The sequence below is a fragment of the Sapajus apella genome, unplaced genomic scaffold, assembly GCF_009761245.1.
Source record: "Sapajus apella isolate SASKATOON/1434 unplaced genomic scaffold, GSC_monkey_1.0 scaffold80, whole genome shotgun sequence".
Taxonomy (NCBI): domain Eukaryota; kingdom Metazoa; phylum Chordata; class Mammalia; order Primates; family Cebidae; genus Sapajus; species Sapajus apella.
The window spans coordinates 115,907-123,212 of NW_022437020.1; the positions used below are offsets into that span (position 1 = coordinate 115,907).

Below are 7,306 nucleotides of genomic sequence, written 5' to 3' on the forward strand. Positions count from 1 at the left end.
ATAAATTTTATGTTCAGTATATTTTACCACAATAAAAAAAAAAAGCTAAAAGACCCCATGGGTGGGAAATATTTCCTAAACCACACACACATACACAAATGTAAATTAACCATAAAGAATTAATATTTTATCAAAATAAGCTGACATTTGTAAAGCACTTTGAGCCTTACCTGGCATGGAGCAAGCACCAAGTATTAAATAAAAATTGATAACACCCAAAGAGACTGAAACAACAACAAACTACATGGTAGCAGAAGATATTCTCAATACTAACAATCAAAAGACTATCTGAAATATACAAAAGAAAAGTTACCACGAAAAGGCCAGCAAACCTGAACAGGCGCTTCATAACAGAAAACTCCAGTGGCCGACCAACAGATGAACTCAGCCTCAAGGTGTTTTACATATACATACGCAAGTCAGCTCTTTCTCCACAGCATACACGTAGGTGTTCCAGGGCCCACAGGTGATGGCCTTTACTTGGAGTTGCTTATCTACAAAGTATTCCACTCAGCGGGGCCGATCCACATCCAGGTCAACACTTGTTTTCTATTTTTTGGTTAATAGCCATCCTAATGGATATGAAGTGCTATTGCATTGTAGGCTTTTTTTTTTTTTTGACAGGGTCTCTCTGTTGCCCAGGCTGGAGTGCACTTGTGATCTTGGCTCACTGCACCCACCGCCTCCTGGGCTCAAGCGATCGTCCCGAGTAGCTGGGACTACAGGCACATGCCACCACTTCTAATTTTTGTATTTTTAGTAGAGATGGGGTTGTGTCATGTTGCCCAGGCTAGTCTTGAACTCCTGGGCTCAAGCGATCCACTTGACTTAGCCTCCCAAAGTACTAGGGAGTATAGGCATGAGCCATCATGCCTGGCCAAGCCACTTTTTAAAATGGGCAAAAGTTAACAAAGACGACAGAAGGATGGCAACTAAGCATATGAAAAGAAGGCCTATGTCATTAGGCATTAGGGAGTTGTAAATGAAAACCAGTGAGACACCACTTCATACACAGAGTAACTAGAATGATACAAAGGCTGAACATACCAGCTGTTGGTGAAGACGTGGAGAAACCGAAACCTTCAAACATTACTGCTGGGAGTGTAAAATGGTACTACTCTGGAAAACAGTTTGGCTTTTTTTTTGAGATGGAGTCTCACTCTGTCACTCAGGCTGGAGTGCAATGGCATAATCTCGGCTCACTGCAACCTCCCCCTCCTGAGTTCAGGCAGTTCTGTTTCAGCCTCCTGAGTAGCTGGGATTACAGGCACATGCCACTATGCCCAGCTAATTTTTGTATTTTTAGGAGAGACGGGGTTTCACCATGTTGGCCAGGCTGGTGTCGAACTCCTGACCTGGTGATCTTCCCACCTCGGCCTCTCAAAGTGCTGGCAGGTGTGAGCCACCGTACCTGGCCCAGCTTGGCATTTCTTAAAAAGTTAACTGTATACCTACCATAGATGTGATCCAGCAGTTTCACTCCGAGGTGTTTATCCAGAAGAAAAATATATATACATACAAAGACTTGTATATGAATATGTATAGCAGCCTTGTTTTTAATAGCCAAAAACTGGAGAAAAGCCAAATGTGAAAAATCTCAGATGAAAAAAATGGTGTATCTACACCATGGAATACTAAGCAAAAAAAAAAAAAAAAAAAACCAAAAAACTACGGGTATAAGAAACAGTATGGGTCAACCTCAAAGTAGTGAAAGAGCGAGACCAAAAAAAGTATATGCTGTGTGATTCTTCTTACATAAAACTGCAGGAAATGCAAACTAATCTGTAGTAACAGCAAGAAGTCAGTGATTGCTAGGCAGGGCGAGGCTGGGCAGGAGGAATAAGAAACGACTGGGAGGAAACTTCTGGGCTGGAGATGCTTGGTGACTTGGCTGTGGTGGTGGTTTTTCTGTTTTAGCCTCCACAGGTGTACAGTTTCTGTCCATCCTCCCTCAGTAACACTGTTGGCTCCCACATTGAGACAACAGGCATTGAAGCCAGAAGCTTCCTAGGACTCCCTCTGCTCTTTACACCTTAGCGGTTAGATTTTTTATTTCCCACAGAAACTTCTGAGAATAGGGTATTTTTAATTTAGGAATGTACCAGAAAAGATTTAAAGAAGTCACACTTGGCTGGGTGCAGTGGCTTACGTGTCATCCCAGCACTTTGGGAGGCCAAGGCGGGCAGATCACCTCATGTCAGGAATTCAAGACCAGCCTGGCCAACATGGTGAAACCCCATCTCTACTAAAAACACAAAAATTAGCCAGGTGTCATGGTGGTGGGCACCTGTAATCCCAGCAACTCGGGAAGCTGAGGCAGGAGAATCACTTGAACCTGGGAAGTGGAGGTTGCACTGAGCCAAGATAGATAGTGTCACTGCACCTCCAGCTGGGTGACAGTGAGATTCAAAAAAATTGACACTCGTGACTAAAAACTTCTGGGAGATCCTTTTAGTCTCTTCCGTTTCTGGTTTTCACACACAGACCAACGAAAAAGTGACTGGGGAAAAAAAATGAAACACCGCACTGTATCTTTTTGAAATTAAAATCTGTATACTTACAATTTATTTTTAAGAATAATTTTATATTTTAAAAACAGGACACATACATGTATGAGTAAACAGCATGGCTGTGACAGACCAAGTCCACACTGGTAAGCTTTTGAGAACCATTTACACTATGTTGACAGTAGTAATGGTTCAGGCAGACAGAGGAAGAATAAATAATAGTGCTTCAGGAAGAGTAGTGACTGAGAGGGTTGGTAAGGAGGGCACCTCATCGTAGATGCTAGAGTAGAAACAACTCCCTCGTAGTGACATGTGCAAAGTTCCAGATCTCGATGACAAAGATAACCCAACCCATCGGAACAGCCAGCCTCCCGATGTGGCTGGCAACTGCAGGGGTAGAAGAACTCAGGCACAGCAGGCACAGAAATGGGGAGACTGGAGCCAGGGACAAATGCTGAGGAGAGTTCCAACGAGCACGTGTGTTCATACATACATACCGCCAACAAAGGGCGTTGCACTGCGCAACGGAACTGAACACAATCTAACAAAGCAGCTCCCACCTTCCTGTCACCTCTTTGGCAGTAGTAGGGCAGGCCATCTCAACTTTGGACACACACGGCCATTCTCATCAGGAGGAAGGCTGTCCTGTGTGGTGGGGACAAGCTTTCAGGTAAGAGCAAAGCTGATAGCTACAGCATTAATTGAACATCCCTAAACAAAAAAGATGTTAATACTCATTACAAGTACACAAGCCAAAATTACCCTAGGGATGGGCACAGTTAGTTAATAATTTTCCTACACAGTGGTGAAATAAAACAAGCTTTTGATCACACTTCAGGAAGCAGAATTATGTGGTAAAGAAGTCAGGCCCCATATGCTAAAATTTGTACTTTCTGCCATAAACTTTTAAAGTCAAAACTAAGTCTCCTAGGACCACTAAACCTGTGGTGGACGTTCATCTGTAACACTCTTTATATCTCTAATAGGCCCATGGTCATGGAGCCTGTCCAAGGCTAGGGTTTTGAGCACACCTAAGCTCAAGAAAAACTAAAGCCTCCCCCATAAAATGAGGTCCAGTCTAGGCACAGGAAGCCACAGCTGGTTGACTGCTCAGGGCCTTAGGACTGGATGTTGGTTGAATTGAGGATTCCAGAAGTAGCGTCAGATTTGGAAGCCTTTGAAAGTTCTCGCTGTTGAAAAATAAATAACATCAGTGGCAATACTGCCTCTATCACACATGCCCCGCCCTTCTAAGTATGGGTAAGTGTCAGCAAAAGGTCCCCTGAAGGCAGTTTCTCTGAGATCCCTAGTGTGGCATAGGTTGCGTTAGGAGCACCATTCTGTTAGTCATAGAGTGCACATGCACCCATGCCCGTGACCTCTTTCCTCAACCAGTCCATTCTGTTACACCTCACAGAAGAGAAATCCTTCATATGGTCATGCACGGCATAATGACAGTTAATGACAGGCCACATACACCATGGTGGTCCCCTAAGAGTATGCCATATTTTTACTGTACCTTTTCTTTTCTTTTTTTTTTGAGACGGAGTTGTTTCGCTCTTGTTACCCAGGCTGGAGTGCAATGGCACCATCTCGGCTCACCGCAACCTCCGCCTCCTGGGTTCAAGCAATTCTCCTGCCTCAGCCTCCTGAGTAGCTGGGATTACAGGCACGCGCCACCATGCCCAGCTAATTTTTTTTTAGTTTTAGTAGAGACGGGGTTTCACCATATTGACCAGGATGGTCTCGATCTCTTGACCTCGCGATCCACCCGCCTCGGCCTCCCAAAGTGCTGGGATTATAGGCTTGAGCAACCGCGCCCGACCTACTGTAACTTTTCTATGTTTGGATACACAGATACTTACCACTGTGTTACATAATTGACTACAATATCCCAGGAATAGCCTGAATCAAAACCCACAATTGCCTACAGTATTCTGTAACATGCTGCACAGGTTTGCAGCCTGGGAGGAAAACACCATCCCACATAGTCTAGGTGTGTAGGCTGTACTGTCTAGGACTGTTAAGTACACTCTATGAAATGTGTACCATGGGTGGGGCAATTTCATTCTCAGAATATGTCCCTGTCATGGACACATGACTGTACTTCACAAAGCTACATTAGAGTTGTCAAGGTAAGTAGGCAACAAGCTTTAATCTCTTGAGCCCTTTATAAAACAATGGGCCAGAACATATATCTACCAATCCCTGGGGCTGAGGGCCTTGTAACCTGCCGGTGATTTGATCTCATGCTGGAGCACATGGTAAAGCAGCAAAAGATAAACACGAACGGCCGTTGGGAAAGACGTTAGCACAGAGGTTAGTTGAGTGGCTTTGGTGCTGCCTGGTGGAGTCTATCAGCTATAGCAACCAAACCAGATGAACCTGCCTAGGACTAGCCACAGAGATAGGCAGGTACTTCAGCCTCAAATAGATCAAATGGGCCTTGGGTGAACAAGCAGAAAGAGAAAGCTGGACCTCTGTCCAGCAATCCGTTGGCCAGAGTGACACACACCCACTTTTATAGGTGGAAGCACCACCAGCCTCATAATTTAAAAACATGCCAGAGTAGGAAGCCAGTTTCAGTGATCAAAACCAGCCACAGCTTTGGCCGGCCGGTTCTATTCTCCATCTCTGCGGCCATCAGGAGAGGAGGCAGGCTAGGGTTTCACTCAATATCCCCTCAACGGTAAGGGACAGCCTCACCTCTCCCTAGTAAAATATTGAGAGAAGAGAACACAGATTCAGTAAAAGGCATTGTTGTTAGGTGTTAGCAAATGTAGAGTAGGATACTAGAAAGTGAAGAGCATTCTGGAAAACCTTTTTTCCAGTGCTTTATCTTTATCTATGGGTCAATAGCTCAATGGAAAGAGGCAAAGGTGAGGAAATCAGCATTAGCTAGCTGAGAGGAGACAGAGCTGGCAATTGAGCCCTGAGGGGTTAAGAAGGCATATACTCCAGGAAATAATCAGCACACAGGCCAAGAGCCTCACTGTCGGCAGCACACAGCTGGGGCTCCCCTCCCCGCGTGATGGGGCCTCTATTCCTTCCAGCTCTTGCAGGCCTTTGAGGTCACAACTGGGGAGGGTCAAGGCTTTCTGTTAAACATGATTTTTAAAAACTGCCTGACATTAGAGGCTGAGAATCCAATTCAAGTCTGACAAGTTTTCTTATAATCATTAGGCTAATCTGTAATGAATGTAAGTCAGATGTGTTTTTTGAGTCCATGAGAGGAATTCCTGCTTCCTTTGAAACACAGCCGAGATGACTGGTTAGTGTAGCCCTATGCCCAGATGAATGAAGCCAGCAAATGACAGATGAGTTTGGAAAGGGACATGGGACATGCAGGGGTTGCCATACAGACCTGAAGCCCAACAGTGGAACTGTCAGAGGGGGATGGATCCTTCTAAGAACAAAGAATTAAGACAGTTACCAAGAACTCCACCAAGAGAGCACCAGGGCAGTGACAGAGGGGTCACCTCCCGCAGCCAGGAAATGGTATGTATATATATATATATTTATATATATATAAATATATAAACACATAAAAATATATAAATATATATATAAATATAAATATATATATAAATATATAAAAATATATATATATATATATAAAACAGAAGGATCCAGGTTAAATGTCTAGTTGCTGCTGCCAGCTTCCTTCCTATATACCGCCCCCTTTAAATCACACCCACCCTGCCCTGGTCAAAGCAGGAAAGGGATTCTCAGCCTCCAAGGTAGCTGACCTAGCTAACAGCCTGGATGCCCCTGGGAAGATACCCGCTCTGCTCCAACTGTGTGCTCCCCAGAGACTGGTAGATATTAGAAAAGGTGAATTACCGCAAACTCAGAATAGGTGCTGGCAACAGAATTAATGCTGAAGTTGTGCTGGACGGGGGCCGAGCCGGGGTACCCACCACTCAGGATGCTGCCGCTGAAGTCTGGTTCCTCCTTGCTGGCTCCATGCCTGCCGGCACGGGGCATTTCTTGCCCTGAACGGGCAGAAATAGCGACTGGCTGCAGAGAAAGGAAAGAGATCCACGTATCATCTTAGTGAACGCGCGTGCGCACATGCGCGCGCGCACGCACACGCAAATACCTGCACTGGTTAAAGGCTGAAACTACCTTTATGTTCATGTCTGTAATCCTATACTTTTTAATTGAAACTATGGGGCCAGGTGCGAGTGGCTCATGCCTATAATCCCAACACTTTGGGAGGCCAAGGCAGGAGGACTACTTGAGGCCACATGTTCAAGAACAGCCTAGGCAACATGGCAAAACCCTGTCTCTAGGAAAAAATTTCTTTAAAAATATGAGTTCTTGATTTACAGGACACCTATCCTTGAGCATAGCCTAATAAAATATTTGAAAGACTGGATGTGTTTTACCACATACTTTCCACTTCTCTACTGAGTACCTGGCATGTTTGGTGACACGGTGTCACTGGGCTGGAACCCACATGTAGGGGCCCTAGCTCCATACCAGCTGAAGACTGGGCTTGGAATTGAGTCTACAGAGACCTCCGCCCGACCTTCAGTTTCCCAGACACGTCCCAGGGCTTTCCATGGGACCGGTGGGGCTCAGAGTGACTGTTCTATTTTTTTGCACATTAGTTTTGGACCATTATTTAATGGTGAGCTAGCTTCTGTCAGAAATGGTGGTGAGCCGAGATGCTGCCATTGCATTCCAGCCTGGGCAATGAGCAAAACTCCGTCTCAAAAAAAAAAAAAAAAAAAAATTCTAGGTGGATGAAAATCTTAGGAAAGCAACAACCATTCAATGCAGAAGGCAAACTA

At 44.9% G+C, this 7,306-nt stretch overlaps 1 long non-coding RNA gene across 1 annotated transcript; it reads right to left on the reverse strand.

Moving 5' to 3' along the window:
* Positions 1 to 2,531: 2,531 nt before the first annotated feature.
* LOC116533145 lies at positions 2,532 to 6,431 on the reverse strand. Its single transcript, XR_004261107.1, has 2 exons — positions 6,351 to 6,431; positions 2,532 to 3,697 (listed from the first exon to the last, which is right to left on the reverse strand). It is a non-coding gene; the product is annotated as an uncharacterized LOC116533145 (long non-coding RNA).
* Between the last annotated feature and the right edge of the window lie 875 nt (positions 6,432 to 7,306).